Genomic DNA, 20,978 nt, shown 5'->3' on the forward strand with positions numbered 1-20,978 from the left:
ATAAATATAAAATCCAAATAATTGTCCACGCAAAAAAATCAATGGAATTTAAAATGTTGTAATTAAAAATAAGTTGAAACTAATTCCAGGTTTGATGTGTTTTAAAAATGTACAACCCATTTCTAGGCAAACCGAATGAAACTCTCCTCATCTTGAAAGATTTGCAGCCCAGCAGGGCTGATAAAGCAAGTAGGCCTCATTGGGTATTTCTTTAAAAAAATAGAACTGGTCTAGCCATTTTCAGCAAGAAAAAAACACAACTGGGCTCATGATGTGGTAAAGAAAAATAAAACCATGGCTAGACGGGCCACAGCCCCCGCATAGCCCCCTTGTTACCCTGATCCGTGACTAAAACTAGTATAAATAACAACTGCTTGTTCCTCAAAAAAAGTAAATAACAACTGCGCGACCTGCTGGGTCCCTCGTGTCAGCCGCTCGTTGTGTAATTCTCTTGTTTATTGACTACGTTGACAATGGCATGAGCCCCAGATGTCCAATAATTAGGCGAAACCATTTTTTGGGCTTGTAATAACGAGGCAGTTGCTTGTGTACTGCCATGACGCTGGTGGGTACCTACTGTCATCCTCTCCATGTACAATCATCTCCTTGTTCCTCTCGGTTGTTGACGATGTTGACAACGCAAGAGGGCGGCACACCATGCACGGCGAGTGAACCAAGGCTGAGAATGACGGCAAGGACTCGGACGGAACGAACAGGAGCCGTGGAAGATGCGCCGGTCCAGTTGCAGGCGGTGGGGAGTACGAGGGTTGACTTGTTCGGGTGCTGGTGCGTGTTGGGGCTGACGTCACCGGAGAATAACAGGACGTGTGGGGGAAGAGACAGAGGGACTGGCCAATGTTGGAGGGTACGGTAGGGCGCGGAGGAGCAGCCAGCCATGGGAGGCGGGAGCAGGCGGAGCCGACCGGGTGGTGTGGTTTGGGCGGCTGGAGGAAGAAGACAAGACATAGAAGATACACAACGGCTGGTAGGCAAAATCGTTTGTTGACTAGCTAGTAAGTCGACACCATCTTGGATAGGCTATTTCCTCGTGGGATCCAAATGTCAGAATCCAAATCTGTCATGGTCATGCAGCCTTTCCTATGAAAGTTTACAACCCATTTGGTGTGCTAGTTTGAAATAATTTTGTGGGTGCTGGCGGGGGCTAATCACTTGGCTTCTGTAATGCAGAGTGAGCTCAAGCAGCCGGCGAGAGTGATGTTATTTCCCTTGGTTGGGGTTTGTTACAATATTTCACTCTAAATTAAATGAATGGAAAGCCATTTGCCTTGTTTCAAAGAAAATATGACAGTCATAGCTGAGTTGAAAAGGGCAAGAACATCTAACTCCAGCTTACAAACTGTAAAAAGGACGAGGGTTAATTGTTCATCAGGTTTAGACAAAACCCAGGTTGAAAAGGGCAACAACATCTAACTCTAGCACTATTTTTGGCAGTCACAGTCAAATGGATCGGTCAAGTCCATAGAATGAACATCCTGGGTCGTAAGATTTACTGGATTATGACCACAATATGTTATAAATAGAAGCCCGACACGTTCAGAAGATCTTTTGCCCACCTGAAACTCCCTTTTTGCTCTTCAACATACCCATCCATCAAAACCATGCTGCTGATAAACTTAAGCCTGATGGACAATAGTAACCTCGCATTCAGTAGGAAGAATGTAACAAATCTAGTGTTTGCATGGTTGGCTACATATCAGACTAGCGTTATTGTCTTCAATCAAATGTCATGAGAAGTTAGAAAATCCTGGTGCTTATGAATCCACCGATTGGTTATAACTTTCTTACCCCGTCCTGTTGCCTAAATAGACATGAAGATTGAAAACGGCTAAGGTCTAAAAAAAGAGTGTGGAAAGAGCAACAGCTGAACGGTTAATTCTAGTATGCTATATGCGGGCTTCCAATGTGCGTGAAATTATCACCTTTATATGCAACTTCTGCAGACATGGAAAGCATTGCAGCAAGCCAACAATCTTTTTCAGATCAAAACTATTCATTTGGATATATAAGATCTTGACAGAATCCAGCACCATTGATAGGCTATCCATGGAGAAACTCTTCATTGAGCATAGAACATAATATTAGTACAAAATGTGTACTCCGAGATGATATATAACTTATGCACAGAAATTTAAAATGCAGCTTATGGTTACAAGTGTAGATGATAATATAAAGTACCTGAAGAACTGTGTAGCCATACACCATCTTGAAATGAACACAAAGATCATGTATTACACCCAAGGTCTCAAGTTTAGGCACAGAGAGGATGGTTATTTGCGACGGTGAATAACTAGAATCAAGGGTCAACCTTTGAAGTGAACAGGCATCTTGGATGATGAGCTACCTTTCGTCAAAACAAATTCCAATTCTTACAAGGTTAGGCGACTTTATTTGGAGACAACCGATTCTAACTGTGAAAACAAGCACCAAGCAATCCAGGACAGGGCAACTGGAGTGGATGATGCTGTGCAATGAGGCCTCTGATATACGAACCCGCACAAGTGAAAGTTTCTTGAGAAATGGGAGTCGAAGGTTTAGTACCAGATTGTCTGGTAGGTCACACAGCGCAAAACTGGCGGTGTGGAGAGAGGAGGAAAACCGCGAGATGGACATCGGTGCTGAGGGCACAGGTAGATGGCCTTCGGTATTTGGTAGGTGATTTCTAGGGGAATAGTAGAACTCAAGCAATTGTAGTTCTATGAATTGAAGAGATTTCAGCCAGGCGTCCACCATGCAGGGCATGGTATGGTTTCTCAGGTAGCATGACGGGATGCAGAGGTTTGAATGGAGCCCTGGTGGGAGGAGATGATGGCTCTAGGGATTTCAAAATCATTGAAGAGAGATAGCTGATGACAGTCGAGATTAAGGGGCACGACGCGCCATAGAGGGTGCCACCAAATTGAGAGGACTTGGGTGCGGCAGCAATCCTTGGTGGGGTGAAACGAGATGATCTCCCCAAGGACGGCATCCGGGAGATCGCTGATGCGGTCCACCCAAGATTCTACGGGTTCCTGAGATCTGGTGGGGGCGGGGTCGCCGCTTCTCCCTACACTGCTGGGTGCGGGATCTACAACAGGCATTGCCGCTGGCGTGAGACTCATCTTCTTGGTGCTGGGGTTAGCCGACTCCATTTTCCTCGAGGGCGTCGCGTCGCGCTCATGGATTTGAGCAGAGTAACGAATGATGAGCCTAGTTGTAGTGCGAGTGAATAAGAAGGGGACCTGGGGTTTTTCTGCAGTAGTGAGGAAGAAGGGGAGCTAGGGTTTTCTGTAGGAGTGAGGTGAGGAATTTGGGGGTACAAGGAGAGCGAGCTGACGTGAGGTGGGTGGGGGTGACGAGGAAGAAGAGCACCCATGTTTTTTTGGGGGGCGGTAGGTTGGGTGTGGGTAGCGCCTCTCATTAAGTAAATATATGGGCTTTTGAATTGATCTTATTATTTAATAGGGTGGATGGGCTGTTTTTTCTTGGGACCAGAGAAACAATTACTTCTAGTACAGTGGAGACACTCTATAGCTACCAGAAAAACAATTACTACTAGTATAGTGGATACACTACCGCTTCTGGCTCCTCCTAGGTCATTGAAACGTCTCCCTCTACTGAATCCCGTTTTACTTTTGCTCACCGACCTGCGGGCCATGCCGCGCGCGGGCCCAAATGCCATTCACCAAATTAGAAGGTAGTTTGCAAGCGGAGAGTCACCCCGGTCGTAGCGCGGCAGTAACGAGCCGTCGTATCACAAAACCCCACCTCCCCGCAGTCTAAGTTTGATGAAGAAAGCAACCATCATTTCACTCTTCGCTGAATCCCCGTCTCGCTCACCGTTTTCAAGAAAGTAAACACTCGCATCTGCCACTTTTCTTCTCTCCCAATGAAGGGAAAGTAAGCGGATCCGTGATATTGGTATATTTTTATTCAGATAAAAAAAAGAACTTTTGCAAAACAGTAGCCGTTCCTCACTCTCTTTTTTGTTTCATTGTCATTGCGATAGTGTTTTCCTTTGAGTGGTCTCCTAGTATTCGTCAGTTTCATGATGGACCAAGGAGAACCAGGCAAAGATCTGCCGATATTGGATCAGATGTGGGAGGCTGATCCCCATGAGACAGAGAGCTCCAAGAAGATGGAGGCAGCCACAAAGCCGACCCCGAATACACTCACAGCCTCTACTGAGATCGTCAATGCCCTGTTTGAGGTTACAGCCCCCGTGGCACTTCAGGAGCAGTTTTCCCCTTCGAGGATGTGTCCCCACCACCCCGCTGAGCTGCCCAAGGTGATTTTCTTCTTTGCCGATCTCGATTGTGGTTTTTCATCTAAGTATGTGGTGATGAATAATGCAAAATTCTATTAGCTTCGATGCCATGCTATACATAGTGGTTTAAATAACTTGTGTCTCTTATACTGGAAAGTCATTTATATTTTTTTTCTGTTTCAATTAGAGCCCTGATGCAGACAAGGATTGTGTGGTTGTACATGTCACTCTCTATGAGGCGGATGACCTGAATATATGCACTGGGAAAACAAAGTTCTTAGGCTGTTGGATCCTGCAAGCCATTTGTGCTTATACCGATGTTCAGTTGTATTCCGGCCTCACTGTTGTCAGGCGTGTTGTCCAGGGTGTACTGAATCACAAGAAGTTCAAAGCTACTCCTTCGTTTGTGAGGCGTACTGTTCTTGTCAAGCTTACACAGGAAGATGACGTGGCATGTGATACGTCTCCAATGTATCTATATTTTGTCGTTGTTCCATTCTATTATATTATCTGTTTTGGATGTTTAATGGGCTTCTATATACTCTTTTATATTATTTTTGGCACTAACCTATTAACTGAAGGCCCAGTGCAAATTGCTGTTTTTTTTGCCTATTTCAGTCTTTCGCAGAAAAGGAATATGAAACGGAATCCAAACGAAACGAAACCTTTGGGAGGATCTTTCTTGGAACAAACGCAATCCACGAGACTTGGAGTGAAAGTCAAAGATGCAACGAGGCGGCTACGAGGAAGGAGGGCGCGCCCAAGGGGGTAGGAGCGCCCCCACCCTCGTGGGCCCCTCATAGCTCCACCGACCTACTTCTTTCGCCTATATATACTCTTATACCCTGAAAACATCCAAGGGAGCCACGAAACCACTTTTCCACCGCCGCAACCTTCTGTACCCGTGAGATCCCATCTTGGAGCCTTTTCTGGTGATCTGCCGGAGGGGGATTCGATCCCGGAGGGCTTCTACATCAACACCATAGCCTCTCCGATGATGTGTGAGTAGTTTACAACAGACCTTGGGGTCCATAGTTATTAGCTAGATTGCTTCTTTTCTCTCTTTGGTTCTCAATACAAAGTTCTCCTCGATGTTCTTGGAGATCTATTCGATGTAACACTTTTTGCGGTGTGTTTGCCGAGATCCGATCAATTGTGGGTTTATGATTAAGATTATCTATGAACAATATTTGATTCTTCTCTGAATTCTTATATGCATGATTTGATATCTTTGCAAGTCTCTTCAAATTAGCAGTTTAGTTTGGCCTACTAGATTGATCTTTATTACAATAGGAGAAGTGCTTAGCTTTGGGTTTAATCTTGCGGTGCTCGATCCCAGTGACAAAAAGGGAACCAACACATATTGTATTGTTGCCATCGAGGATAAAAAGATGGGGTTTATATTATATTGCTTGAGTTTATCCCTTTACATCATGTCATCGTGCCTAATGCGTTACTTTGTTCTTATCAACTTAATACTCTAGATGCATGCTGGATAGAGGTTGATGTGTGGGGTAATATTAGTAGATGCAGGATCGTTTTGGTCTACTTGACACGGACGTGATGCCTATGTTCATGATCATGCCTAGATATTCTCATAACTATGCGCTTTTCTATCAATTGCTCGGCAGTAATTTGTTCACCCACCCTAATATATGATATCTTGAGAGAAGCCACTAGTGAAACCTATGGCCCCGGGTCTACTGTACGTTATATACGTTTTTGATCTATAATTCTAGTTTACTATTTATTTTGCAATCTTTATTTTCCAATCTATACAACAAAAATACCAAAAATACTTATCTTATTATCTTTATCAGATCTCACTTTTGCAAGTGGCCGTGAAGGGATTGACAACCCCTTTATCGCGTTGGTTGCAAGGTTCTTGATTGTTTGTGCAGGTTCTAGGTGACTTGCGTATAGTCTCCTACTGGATTGATACCTTGGTTCTCAAAAACTGAGGGAAATACTTACGCTACTTTGCTGCATCACCCTTTCCTCTTCAAGGGAAAACCAACGCATGCTCAAGAGGTAGCAAGAAGGATTTCTGGCGCCGTTGCCGGGGAGATCTATGCTGAAGTCAAGACATACCAAGTACCCATCACAAACTCTTCTCCCTCGCATTACATTATTTGCGATTTGCCTCTTGTTTTCCTCTCCCCCACTGTCAGGGATATACCCCATGGTGTGACCCGGCCAGAGATATGACCTGGTTGGGACAAGATGTTTCATTGGTGACCCGGCAGACTATAAGCCGGCAGGAATAGTTAAGTAGGTTAAGCCGACGGGAACAATTAAGCAGGTTAAGCCGGCAGACACAGTCATGTAAGCCGGCAGACACAGTCATGTAAGTCGGCAGACAGAATCATGTAAGTCGGCAGACACAGTCATGTAAGCTAGCAGACACAGTCATGTAAGCTGGTAGACACAGTCAAGCATTGTAAGCCGGCAGACACAGTCATGTCAGCATGACAGTTAAGCCAGACAGTTAAGCCAGATTGTAAACCGGCTTACGTTAAGAAGCCCAAGACGTTAAGAAGCCCATTGTGAGAAGCCCATGGTAAGACATCAAAATAGGTTAAGTCCTAATCCGAGTTTGACTCTACATGTAACCCGCCCCTTCATCTTATATAAGGAGGGGCAGGGCACCCCAAGAGAGGGGAGCAAGAAAAAAATCATTAAGGATATACACAAAGAGAGGAGAGCCGGATTTACGGTGTCTCCCTCATGAGCATAATGAGACCTAGCCATAAACAACATGTAGGGCTATTACCGGATGATGTTTCCCGGGGCTCGAAGCTGTCTAAATCCTTGTCTTATGTCTTCTGTCTCTCGTCCCGATCAACCCCGAAGATTCATTGGCCTCACGACTAAGTCCTCACACTAGGACATCTGCCATGACAAATCCACGATAGTTAGCACCCACCGTGGGGCTAGCGCACGATGATGTTGAGTTCTTGGAGGGATCTCTCTTAGGGATCGAGAGTTCTCAATTTTCTGGATGAAGAAGAGCCGGTTTGAAGGGATTTGCGTCAGCTTCAAGTTCGTCGGACCAGATTATGATCGGTGGGGTTTAAAGGTTAAATAAAAATTTAGGGCTGCGCGGTGAGCCGCCGCTTTTGCAAGTCGGACCCAAGAGGACTTAGAATTGTGTGTTATGCGTCACCACGGCCGAGTGAGTCGCCAAAGCCAGATTAATTTCCGCTGAATTGTTGGGGAATGTAGTAATTTCAAAATTTTCCTACGCACACGCAAGATCATGGTAATGCATAGTAACGAGAGGGGAGAGTGTTGTCTACGTACCCTCGTAGATCGAAAGCGGAAGCGTTAGCACAACACGGTTGATGTAGTCGTATGTCTTCATGATCCGACCGATCAAGTACCAAACGCACGACACCTCCGAGTTCAGCCCACGTTCAGCCCGATAACGTCCCACGAACTCTGATCCAGCCGAGTGTTGAGGGAGAGTTTCATCAGCACGACGGCGTGGTGACGATGATGATGTTCTACCGACGCAGGGCTTCGCCTAAGCACCGCTACAGTATTATCGAGGTGGACTATGGTGGAGGGGGGCACCGCACATGACTAAAAGATCAAATCAATTATTGTGTCTCTAGGGTGCCCCCTGCCCCCGTATATAAAGGAGCAAGGGGGGAGGTGCGGCCGGCCAAGAGGGGGCGCACCAGGAGGAGTCCTACTCCCATCGGGAGTAGGACTCCCTCCCTTTTCCTTGTTGGATTAGGAGTGGAGGGGGAAAGAGGAGGGAGAGAGGAAGGAAAGGGGGGGTGCCGCCCCCCTTTCCTTGTCCTATTCAGACTAGGGGGGAGGGGCGCGCGGCCCAGCCCTGGTCGCCTCTCCTCTTCTCCACAAAGGCCCACTATGGCCCATTAAGCCCCCGGGGGTTCCAGTAACCCCTCGGTACTCCGGTAAAATCCCGATTTCACCCGGAACACTTACGATATCCAAATATAGGCTTCCAATATATCAATCTTCATGTCTCGACCATTCCGTGATCACATCCGGGACTCCGAACAACCTTCGGTACATCAAAACTCATAAACTCATAATACAACCGTCATCGAAACTTTAAGTGTGTGGACCCTACGGGTTCGAGAACTATGTAGACATGACCAAGACACGTCTCCGGTAAATAACTAATAGCGGAACCTGGATGCTCATAGTAGCTCCCACATATTCTACGAAGATCTTTATTGGCCAGACCGCATAACAACATACGTTGTTCCCTTTGTCATCGGTATGTTACTTGCCCGAGATTCGATCGTCGGTATCTCAATACCTAGTTCAATCTCGTTACCGGCAAGTCTCTTTACTCGTTCTGTAATATATCATCCCTCAACTAACTCACTAGTTGCAATGCTTGCAAGGCTTATAGTGATGTGCATTACCGAGTGGGCCCAGAGATACCTCTCCGACAATCGGAGTGAAAAATCCTAATCTCGAAATACGCCAACCCAACAAGTACCTTCGGAGACACATGTAGAGCACCCTTATAATCACCCAGTTACGTTGTGATGTTTGGTAGCACACAAATTGTTCCTCCGGTAAACGGGAGTTGCATAATCTTATAGTCATAGGAACATGTATAAGTCATGAAGAAAGCAATAGCAACATACTAAACGATCAAGTGCTAAGCTAACGGAATGTGTCAAGTCAATCACATCATTCTCCTAATGATGTGACCCCGTTAATCAAATGACTACCCATGTCTATGGCTAGGAAACTCAACCATCTTTGATTTAACGAGCTAGTCAAGTAGAGGCATACTAGTTAAACTATGTTTGTCTATGTATTCACATATGTATTATGTTTCCAGTTAATACAATTCTAGGATTAATAATAAAAATTTATCATAAAATAAGGAAAGAAATAATAACTTTATTATTGCCTCTAGGGCATATTTCCTTCATGAACCGTCGAAGGATCGCCAAGTCGATGGAGCGATCCATCAATCCAAAACTAGATCGACTTTTGGAGCGTTGCGGTGCATCGCCGAGACCAACAGGAATCCCAGAAATTGCATCAATTCGGTTGGTGTGTCGGTTTACTTGGCGGCCGCTGAAATTTCTTCTCCGTAACCGGCGCTCAAGTCCCAAGGCTATCTGTTCTAAGTACAACTTTGTTTCATTGACGTAGTGTACGCAGCATTGCGCGTGCTTGGTCTACAGCAGCTCCACGCGTGATTTACCTCCACCTGACGGCAGCCACGTGCCCAGGGCAGCTGTAGTTTTTGCTGTTATTCCGGATTTGATGGACTGGGAACATCCAATATAAAAAACAGGATTGCTACTACTTGGTCTACTAGTAGTAGTCCGTGGTCAGGTCATAATTGATCTCTCAAATCATTGTCAACTAGAAGAACGCCCGTGCGTTGCAACGGGGCCACGTTAACTTAAAGAGTTCAATATTACGACATTGGCGACCTTTTTTACCATCAAATCCTCACACACACACACTCCCTCCCTCTTCCTCACTCTCTCCCCCCCCCTCTCCCTCTCTCTAACACACACATATCCATCTTATTGGGTACGGGACCATAATCCATCTATTTCACACACACACGCTAGTATATTATATTTGCCACCAGAACTGAGGGAATTAATTTCACGTAAATCGGCCAGCCACAACTCCAAGAATACGCGGAGGAGGTGGCCCGGGCCAGCGTCGGCGCCATCCGGCACGGGCCACGGGCCCGCTTCCAAGTGCACGTGCAATGCACGTCTTCACAAATATTACAACCAGATGTGAGAAATCACATACTAACACGATGTTGCAATCAATTTGTAATTAAAGAAGCCAAAAGTCTTTTTTCTTAAACCAGAATTCCTTATGCTGGAGTTTAAACAAACCCCACAATAGCCCTACTTATCACCTAATTAAGCAGATGCATGACTTATGAAGCGGATAAGAAATCATGTTAACTTGGAACTAAAATTCCAACAAAAGAGTGATGAATAAACCTTTTTATCATTGCTCTGAAGTCTGAACCTCCCCCTATTTGTTAGTGAAATGTGAGTATGCTTGGAAGATAATAATTTCTTATGCAACATATGCTTTTACATCCGAAAGAGCTACAAAATATGTTGACCTACCTATGTGCACTTCCTAAATCAAGCGGATAAAATTATTTCTATCGGCAATATAAAATATTAAACATTAGAAAGAAAGGGACAATGTCCACTAACCATGCAAATATTCTGACGGATATTTAGGCTGGCGTATATGGGAAATCAAAGCTAAAAATGACTCGATGAGTTAGGGATACATCAATAAATATTGTAAAAAGTGATAAAAACAAATCTGCAGCAACTCGCGACCCCACAAACTCGTATTCGCAATGAGCAAGTTAGTGAGGCCACCACGGTAGGCTAGCACCAAGGGACAAGGGCAACAACCGCCTTCCCATCCAACCTACTGATTCTGCTGGCGCTACTTTCATCCTAAGCCCATGAGTACCGTTAGTGTGTTGCCACGTACGGAGAAACTATGAACTGAAATTTTCATCCAAATCATGAAAAATGTTAATGTTCCTCTCCTCTCCCATCCCTCATGTGAACATACCCAATTCGTGGTTGGCTCGCTACATTCAGCGTAGCTCTGATGTGCACTGCCCTCGCTCTTGATTAGTTGCCGCAGTGCCACACATCTATGCCAACAAGCTGGGAAACAAATGCAAATGTTACACCGAGTCAAAATCAACCATCCCACAATCGTAACAATAGAAAAGATAATAACCAAAATTTAACAGAAGAACTACTGCTTGGCTCCCAGATCCATCTCGATAGCCCTTGATCTGGCTGTTGAGCTTCTCCTAGCCGCCTCAACATCACGTCATTACCAAACATGTAGTGGATGCCTAGTGGGACAAGGATTAAGAAATAACATGAGGTGAAAAATGCGATGGCTGTCAATTCCATAAGACGATCCAAGTAATTTGACAAAACAGATCGAGAGCATCTTGTATAATCTCAAAAAAGCAACTAAAAATATGAGAAATGAAGTGATGAAAATCAGCCCCTGCTCTCATTTATGCTCGCTTTTGTAATGGGAGGCAAGGAATGGGGATACCGGGAGAAGAAAGGATCACATGGACGGCAAGCCTCCACCACCGGCAAGTGGGGTTGCTTCACATCCAATATCCACGGCCGCCGCCTCCATGGGGACGAACTCCCATGTTCACAACCGGGCTCCCAATCGGCCGCTGCCTCGCCGACCTTGACGACGAAGTAGTCCCTCCCTTCGATCCCATTCGCAACGGAGGCAACACCCATCCCAGCGGACGGGTCCGCGGTGAGATCCCTACTGGATTGTGGTCGCGCCTTTCCAAACCTCACCGCGGGACACATGAGAGGGCGCCGTTGCCATGGTCAGGCTTGGATGGGGAAAAGAGGCGACATAGCAGCAACGGCGCCTTCGACGGGATTGGTGGCGACGGCGGCGGCGAGCGAGCAGGAGGACGGCGGCGGCGAGAGAGTAGGAGGGTGGTGGCGGCAGTCCATCGGCCGCCGTGACGTGAGAGGAGGATGGGAATGGGGCCACGATCTGGACGTATGGAGCGGTCGAGAGGAGGGGAAGCAGGCGGCTGGGTCTTTCTATCATGCGGGGTTTGGGGGAGGTCAAACGAGAGGGTTTTTTTCGTGCGGGAGGCAGAGCAACGAGGGCGGATGTAGGGAGACGGGACGCGGTCGGTTGGCAGGAAAAGGAAAGCTACGCAAAATCACATCAATATAAGAAAATATCCCATCAAATACTTGATTGATTGCGATTTATTTTTTATATGGTAACTAATCTGATCATCAATACTTGATTGATTGCAATTTATTTTTTATATGGTAACTAATCTGATGGGTTTATGTGGGTGGTGAAGCGAAAAGGAAAGCTACGCATTTTTTTAGGCAGTAGAGATGATTGATGATAAGAAAGGGAAAATCACATCAATATAAGGAAATATCCCATCAATACTTGATTGATTGCGATTTATTTTTTATACGATAACTAATCTGATCATCAATACTTGATTGATTGCGATTTATTTTTTATATGGTAATTAATCTAATGGGTATATGTGGGTGGTGAAGTGAAAAAGGAAAGCTACGCATTTTTTAGGCAGTAGAGACGATTGATGATAAAAAGGGGAAATCACATCAATATAAGGAAATATCCCATCAATACTTGATTGATTGCGATTTATTTTTTATATGATAACTAATCTGATCATCAATACTTGATTGATTGTGATTTTTTTATGGTAACTAATCTGATGGGTTTATATGGGTGGTGAAGCGAAAAGACGGGTGGGAGGGAGACGAAATAAAACCAGCAAAATAAAACCAACGAAAGTGGTGAGGCGAAATAAAAACCAGCAAAAAATAACCGGCAGACTATTCGTAGATTTTTTTTGGTTCGTCTCTCTTGGTGCGACGGGATGTTAGGGCCTGGAGTGCGTGGGGGCGGGCGGGGGACTCGGCTTGAGTTTTTTTTTGGTTCTATGCGGCTTAGCGTGAGACGGGAGGTTGGGCGTGTGCAGGAGTCGATCGCGGGGTTTTCCTTGGTTTTTCGCGGCTGAGAGGGAGGTGGGAGAAAGTACCAAAGAAGTACCAAAATAGACCGGGTGAGGTGGGACAAAAATAAACCCGAAACGCGACCTACCAACTGAGATATTAGGAGTAGAGACTAGTATTCTGTTCGTCACGTGAAGGCCGGGCGGAGTTGCAAATTCAGATTGGTTTTTTCTCCAAAACGCTACATCTACCCAAGGAAGCTACTAGGTTTACCCTGCAAGTTAAGGATGATAGCGATGCGCTCAGCTGCTTTTCCACTGAGAAGGGAAGGCAGTCAGTACGAGTTGAAAGAAATTGGAGGTCTAAAACGAGAGAAAAGGAGAGGGCCACGACCCGGCGGTTGAGACGGGCATGTATTTGTCAAAAACGTGCGACTCAGAAACAGACTAGGCCACAGACTCGGGCCTCCCCAAGTCGCCGCTCCTTGCCGGGTTCGACTCTGCTTCAGTCCACCTCCATCACTGTAGTCACTGCTTCAAGTCACAACTCCAAAACGCCGCGGTCTTGACCTAACTCGCCAGGGAGCCAGCGTGATCTGAACCGCCCTCTGTCGCGGCCTCCTTCTGAGTTGATGTTGTGGTGCGCCGTTGTCTAAACCTCCGCTACGGCCTTTCCTCGCCGTCCAATGTGCCTTCGGGCGACCGTATTGGGAGCCGCCCTTGAAGTTTCACTAGCAGCGGTTGCTCCGTCTTAACCTCACTGTCGCCGTGAGCCGCCCGGCTTGCCTCTGCCATGGACCTGCTAATGAGCGCTGGCTGCTGGACTCCGACGCCGGTTCACCCGCTGCACTTCTGTGGGCCCATTTCCATCGAGCCGCCGCCGTGGCCTCGCTACAGCTGTTGAACCACCCGCGCCCTCGCCGTGCGTCAAGTCGCCCCATTGTCGTGGTTCTACTCGCCGCCGCTGACAAGTCTCCTGCCACGGGCCTCTGCCTCGTGCTGCTCAAACCGCCGTCGTAGCCTGCACCTTGAATACAGCGGGAGGGCCGCTCTGACTCGCCATAGGGTTGTCGCGTCGTTGAGCCGCCGAGTTCCGCCTCTGCGTGGCTCCCCGCGTGCAATCTTGCCTCCGCCCGCCGGACGTGCGCCCGCCGCTCCATTGCCATTGCCAAAATTCCACAACAGCGAGTCACGTACAGCTGCGGCCAATTCGCCGCGCCCACTTCCACCATGGTCGTAATGAGCGGGATCCACCTGTTTCCACGCTTCTGAAGCCACCAACCTTGCTGCGTCAACCAGCCGTGCTTGAGGCCTCCTCGTCCACGAGCCACCCGTGCTTTTCAGCAATTCGCCTCTCACCTGCGCCGCCCCGACCGGGTGACTCTGGCGCTGCTCCTCAATCTAGTACCTGCGGTGCCTCCTAGCGTCCCTGCTTTAGCTGCTGTGACTCGCCGCCACAGTCCCGTTTTTGCTGCTCCAACTCACAAATGCCGGTCCATCAGCTTCGCCTCAAGTTAAACCGGTCCGTCTCGGCGGCCTCAGGGAACCACCACCGGAGCCTCCTCTGTTTGTATCTGTTGTTCGGTTCCAAGACACCTTCGCCAAGTCACATCGCTCCGGGTCGCCGAGCCATACTGCTGTTCTAAATCGTGGTTGCAAGCTCTGCCTCTATTGTTATGACCCGTCACGGCCACAGCCTGAGCCGCCTTGTTGCAGGGGCTCCACCCGATCGAGCCGCCTGCCGCTCTAAGTTGCTGCGATGGCCTCAACCTGCTCTCCGCTGCCATGGCTTTGAACCGCCCCTGCTGCCGTGGTTTTCGCCGCTACTGACGGGTGCTGCTGCGTCCGCGCAGACTGTTTCTACCTTGCTGGTCGCCCGCTGCTTTCCTTCGACTGCTGAGTCGTCCAATTGAACATATAAATCACGCTAGGCAACCCGCCCTTCTAGCACGTTTGCATCGCGCGGGCGATTGGGTTCGCACGATTGCCTGCCGTTTGTACCTTTTACAGCCGTGGCAACTGTTCAGCCGTTCTCTTTTCTTTACTTCTCTCCTTGCTTCTATGTGCATGACAGGTGGGCCTTATTTACCCACAGGCTCTGAAAGTGTAGTTCGTTTTTGTGTTTATTGGGTGAAAGGTGAAAGAAGGATAAGCGTTGCGAGCAGCACGGTGAAAACCTAATCGCCAATCCCCTTCCGTCATCGCATCTCGCCCACTTCCTCCTCCCTTCGCCGCCGCCTCCCCTCCTCGCCTCTTCCCATGCTCTACACCACCACCACCACGCCCCTGCTCCTACACCGCCTCGCCGCCGGCCGCCTCTGCGCCTGTTCGTCTGCCCCCTCGGAAGGCACCGAGTTGCGGCCAGCCCGTGCTCAGCCTCCGCCCATGCGCTCGAGAAGAGGGGAGGGGCAGCCGCAGGGTAGGAGCAGCCACAACAGTCGCCAGTGCTGCCTCATCTACCGCACTTCACGCCACCATCCATCCACCCGGTGAACTGGAGAGGCAGATGATGAGCGTCGCCTCGTATCTTGGGGCTGGATCCCGATTCTGCCGCTCCACGGCATGCCGTCCGCCTTTTCCTCCACCTTGTGTGGCTGCTCTGGTCGACCTCTTCCTCATTGTAGGTGCTCAACAGGAGAAGCGCGAGCAGCCGGTGCAGCCGAGAGTTCGCCTGGTTGCAGCTCGACTTCAGGTCCCTTCTCTTCTTACTGATTCATTCCTCCCCTTTTCTTCCAGTCCCCTGCTCCGAGAGCTTCTCATTTTGTTTGTACAAATTTTGTTTCTCCGTGTCTACAAGTTGTTTGATGAAAATCCAAAAGGGCTAACAGGGGAGGATTAATCTATGTTAGTCACGTGACTTGATTTTTCTGTAATTTAGTTCCAGTAAAAGATAACAAGTTGAGTAGTTGCATTTTAAGTATTGAAGGAGATCAGGATGCTTTAATTTCTGTTTACCTCATGGCCTTTATTGTACAATAATCATAGTCGAGAAGATTATCTCATTTCTTTTGGATGATTTGGTTTAGTAGGCTATTACGCATGTTGGAATGAATTAGCAAGTATAGAAATGAAAACCTGCAGCTCCTTCCTGATTAGGTCGGGTTAAATGCTTCCCAATGCAAATGATCTTAGGAAAAAGGAAAATATGTAACCATTTTGTGTTGGTTCAGAGAGTGGGTTACTGCTAAACCAGATGAGTAGTAGTCATTATTTACTTCTGTAAATTGAAATTCATTTGTCTGTTATTATGTGTAGGCATAAAGTTGGATCTTGGATGCTTGGCATCGCCTTACTATGTTGTTTTCCTATTTATTTTATTTATTGTGCTTGCCTTTTTTGTACTATAATGTACTGGGAGGTGAGAAGAAGAGTTTGACCTATATATTTTCTTTTCAGGTATACTAGAAGCTGATGAGTCTCCAATTCGTTGTTGTTCTTAATGATATGAAAGTGCAACCGTGTTTTTTGCTACAAGCTGATGCGTAATACTTTGCTTGCAGCCAACATCAGCCTTTGTTGCTGTTACTGTCCCATTTTGAGAACCAAAGAAATACCGCCTTTCAGCTAGATGTGTGTTAGGTGAATGCTGCAGGCCATTTTGTTCATTGGCCCGGCATGATTTGGATTGCATCACCTACAGAGGTAGGTTTCATCACCTCATGGATTATTTAATTTCAGCTTCATTTGCAATTGTATACCAATTGCTTGATGAAATTTTCAAATGTCCACTTTTCTTAGTTGTAGGTCTGTGTGATTGATGAGCTGGCTTAGGAAGGCACAGTCGATTATTATTGCCTATTTCTCCATTGAAAGCTGCTACTTCTTTCGTCTTGGAAGGTACTTGTGTGTACAATGGATACTTTTATTGTGATTTTTCTTCTTTGTCATGGAGAGTTTGAAACTACTATACATATTAGTCTTTTGCGATTTCACTTTCCTAAGCTCGAGCCGCAGCGTTGGTCCACGGCGCCGGCACCATCGTCATCCGCAGTAAGAGTGTGGGCTACAGAGACGTCCGGCTCTCGCGCCACCGTCTGTCCACCCGAGAGGTCAGTCCTCGCGTCCTAGCCTCCATCCTCTCTCGCTGTCACACACACCCTCTCCTCCATCCTCACGCATGCCCTCAACAGAAGAGAAGATGGAGCCGGCATGTGTTGCTGGTTCAGTTAAAAAAGAAGAAGGGCCTTTGTTGCCTGGAAAGCACTGTCGAGTCTTGCTGTCATGTTTTCCTCTATTCTTCTACTAGTACGCGGGTACGTGCACAGCACGTGCAAAGTTCAATTCGTGAAAACAAATCTCCCACGCTGATTTTTTTTCTTCAAAAAAGAAGTCCTTGAAAAGTCTAACAAATCAACAATTATGTTCTGTTTGTATGTAAAGTTATCATGACAGCTATCCTAATTTCACTTTTTTTCTTGGAAGAAAAATATTTTCCTGGTCGCAAAACTTGGTAACACATAAATGTTGACCATCTCGTATATTTGTGCAGTGTGATACTCTAATCATAAGATGACTTAACCATTGTACTACCATATATGTCGTATTCCGTAAAAACAAAATGCAATTTCAGGGACGGACGGGATGCAAAGTTAGGCTAGTATAAAATCATGTGATGGCTTGGGACACATGGAAAGCTACCCGTACTTGACACACTCTAAAGAGAAGGATAGACATGGGAGTACAGGACCAAAAGTCTGGCACTCTGGCGTGACTGCGGTTTGCTGCGCTGCAGGTCCATGGCTGGACGGCGTCCTTCTATCTACGTGGCCTGACCTTGCAGTGCAGAAAGGCGACGTCTTGCAATAAATAATTGAGGAGGACCTAGATTTCTCCAGAATGAACATGCAGCTACATGGTGGACACTGTAGACGCGAATCCACGCAATCTGGACCATAGGATTGACCCCATCGACGGCTGAAATTGCTTCCTAAGTCCATGTTTCAAATTTTCAAAACTGGTACACTATATAGTAGTATAGATAAATGGTTCATTCTGTCCAAAGAAATAATAAGTTGTGTACGGTATTAGTTCAAACTATCCAAAGAAAACGCTTATTTAGTTCATTCTGACCAAGGTTGGCGTGTATACAGGGTTGGGGGCCATTTTACTTGGTCGTCCATTTCCTTAAGTAAAAGTTGCTCTTTTCTCTCAGATATTTGCTGTGTGGATGACCGATCATGCAACAGGCATTGTCTATATAGTAAGATAGTGTTCTTGTTTTCTGTGACTGTATAAATGACGAAATAAATTAGTAATTAAGTGATTCATTCTGACGTTTTAGAATCTGATATTTTATCTGCATGTGTAGCACTCAAATTATGTTTTTCATTTCTGTTTTCTTTTCATTTAAGATGTTAGTTTGAGTTGCTAAAGTAGATGTTTATCATTTCCAGTAGGATATGCATTTGATCCAGTCCATGTCTTGGTCTCTTTTTGAAGTGTGTTTAGCCATGTTCTTCCTACATGTGTTCAATCCGTCGGTAGCTAGCGAATGTTGTGCTGTGACAAAGGTTTGCTACCTTCCTCTTCTACTCTGTTTGGTTTTATGGGCAATTCTTACAATAATATGTCCTTGCTCTGTTTGGCTGTGACATGTGAATCTGATGCTTACCAACTTGAGATATGCAGCTATTGTCTTTCTTATACTGGTCCATTATGTGATTTTTTATTAATTTCTTTGTATGGACTACAACTTTTGAATAGCATTTCCCAGTTCATTACTTTCCAGTTTTCGAATATCTATTGACACCAACAATCTAGCATTCTACAACAAACTTACAAGGATCAGTTGTTCATCTCTAAATTAAATGGAAAATAATTATTGTTACTTCAAAGCTGCAAGACCTTTTTTTTGCTTGGAATATATGGATTAACCTAAGACTGAATAAAAGATTTGTTTTCTCTTCTTTAAGAAGTGCCATGTATTACCTGTTTACCGAAAGGAATTCATCTTCTGGCTTTCACTAGACATTGATTGCTATTTATGCTTCTTTAGCAGTGAGATCAGTCAGACACCAATAGAAATGATTCTGACCTTTCATCTCCCCAATTTTTATCGTGTTTTCTAGGTGCACTCCAGGAAAAAAATTATTCTGCAAAGAATCTTTATCAACAAAGCGCATAGGGAAGATTGTCAGTGTCAGCGACCAATTATTTTGTTCAGCAGGTGTTCCCTTCAAATGAGGCTCCAGCAAGGGGATGCTAGCAGATATCAACCGGTTGGTTGATTGTGTGCACATTCTGTAAAGTCAACTTAAAGCTTCAGCATGTGTGTTCATTGTCCTCTCCATTTCAAACAAACCATCAGCTGTTTCTTTAATATTTTATTACTTAATCATACTGTAGAATTTGTTTCTCGGTGATCTAAAACTTATAGCCATTAAGGGAAGCCCTTGGTTTGTATTAGGTACTTGTGCCATTGGGTGCAACTGTATGAAAAATAGTGAGAGAATGCTGGTAGAAATTAGCAGTAATGTAATTACATAGAGAGAAGGTACTCACATGTCACATCATATTTCCCCATGCTCCTCTTGAATTGCAACAAGTATTGAATTTAGTTTTAGTTCAAGCATCTTTTTTTATGCTGTCAACAGTGTGTCAGTTGGTGCAGGAGGCATCACCCTAAGAAACCGAGATCCGCTAATATGTATTCTGTAACAACACTCAAGTCCTTGAAATAAATAAGATGAGAATTTATTTAAACATGATAGGATATTACCTACTTTAAATTCTCTGATATAATGGTCAACATTGATGGCATAAACATTCGCTCATGGATAGTTTCAACAGAATTGTTATGAGCTGCAAAGTAAATGGATAGAGCATCAAACCAGGCAAACTGCAAGTGCAAAATCTCCATGCAATAAATTTCATCATACAAGCAATTGAAATAAGTCAGACATTGCAGGCAAGATACAGACTTTCCCCAATGCTTCTCAACAAAAACAACAATTGGTTTTCCTTTCTTGGCTGCCCTATCCGTGGGTGCCATAACATTGTATAGGATGTCCATAAATCCTACTCAGAACTAAACTGGAAGCCACCTTGACCCTACCTAACCAGAAGGTGCAGCTATCATCGTGAATCTCTAAGTGAGAAGTAATCTCTAAGCGAGAAGTGATTCAGACGGCCACACATGATTTGGAAGAAAAAAAATTCAGTCAATCGCAGACTAACAAACCTTACCTCCCACCACCACAAGGCACAAGAACGTTCACAACAAGCACAGGCAGAATGTAAACAGTAAAGGGAGACGAACAAACCGGATCCATCAGGACACATGGAAGATAGCCACCGAGCGAAGCCGAAGAAGCGCCACGCCGTCCCCAAATCGTCTCTCCCTTTGTACAGAGCCGCCACGCCGCGCACACCGGGTTGGGCCAGATGAAGACCACCGCTCCTTCCTCTGACCAACAACAATGGCCTGCAAATCACAACCAGACCCTACTCACAAAAACGACTAACAACAAAAACAATATCACCACCAAAACTCGATGACTGAATCGAAATATGCCACAACAACCTACTGACCAAATTGAAACATCCCAATGAATGCCACAACATCACCATACAGCAGCGGCGGATAAGTGAACCGCAGCCAGCAGCGACAGAGACCACCCGGACAGACAAGTCGCGCACTCTCGCACCCACCGGCCACGCTGCAGCAAGCCGCAGCAAACCCCAGCCCGGCGCAAACCAAATCCCTCCCCAACAGACCCCTTCTCCTCTATAGACAGCATTGTTCAGGCAATGGAGGGACACGTGCTGGGTGCCATCCTCCTAGCCACCACGCCACCTCCAGGAGAAACATGGACCACTCGTTTCACAGTGACCGACAGCCAGGGCCCATCACAACAACCACTGAAAGAAAGGGCCAGAGAAATGGGCCAGCTCACTTGGGGGGCTAAAAAAACTTGGGCCGCGCTTGGATTCCCATTTTCTAGCGGTTTACACGTGTAACATATACACCCTAAAACTAGCTCAAAAAAATACACCCTAAAATTGGCTGGATTTGTTACTCAAAAGAAAAAAAATGAAACCGACTTGATTTTATTCACCTGATTGGTTAGTCATTTTTGAAATGTATTTTTTTATTTTTGTTTTGGATGCGCTGTTCAACACGTCGGTTTTGGACGAGTTGTAGCGTGGTCAGACGAGATGCCCCGTATGCGTGTTGCCGCGGGAGTGCCGGATGCG

At 46.0% G+C, this 20,978-nt stretch overlaps 2 long non-coding RNA genes across 12 annotated transcripts; one reads left to right on the plus strand and one right to left on the minus strand.

The window, feature by feature from the left end:
* Window positions 1-10,283: 10,283 nt before the first annotated feature.
* On the minus strand, window positions 10,284-20,524 carry LOC119362656. 3 transcript variants are annotated; one of them, XR_005173556.1, is made up of 6 exons: window positions 20,313-20,524; window positions 20,045-20,205; window positions 19,284-19,583; window positions 11,040-11,138; window positions 10,844-10,941; window positions 10,288-10,722 (listed from the first exon to the last, which is right to left on the minus strand). It is a non-coding gene; the product is annotated as an uncharacterized LOC119362656 (long non-coding RNA). The 3 variants fall into 3 exon arrangements; XR_005173557.1 differs by having other exon boundaries at window positions 10,284-10,722; window positions 10,844-11,138; window positions 20,305-20,524; XR_005173555.1 differs by having other exon boundaries at window positions 10,287-10,722; window positions 10,844-11,138.
* LOC119362653 lies at window positions 14,610-19,344 on the plus strand. Of its 9 annotated transcripts, none has more exons than XR_005173546.1 (6): window positions 14,613-15,474; window positions 16,283-16,424; window positions 16,521-16,619; window positions 16,725-16,831; window positions 17,515-18,292; window positions 18,851-19,344. It is a non-coding gene; the product is annotated as an uncharacterized LOC119362653 (long non-coding RNA). The 9 variants fall into 9 exon arrangements; XR_005173541.1 differs by adding an exon at window positions 16,913-17,035 and having other exon boundaries at window positions 14,616-15,474; window positions 16,521-16,831; window positions 18,176-18,292; XR_005173544.1 differs by having other exon boundaries at window positions 14,616-15,474; window positions 16,700-17,035; window positions 18,176-18,292.
* Window positions 20,525-20,978: the final 454 nt, after the last annotated feature.

Source organism: Triticum dicoccoides, chromosome 2B (assembly GCF_002162155.2).
Source record: "Triticum dicoccoides isolate Atlit2015 ecotype Zavitan chromosome 2B, WEW_v2.0, whole genome shotgun sequence".
Lineage (NCBI taxonomy): Eukaryota > Viridiplantae > Streptophyta > Magnoliopsida > Poales > Poaceae > Triticum > Triticum dicoccoides.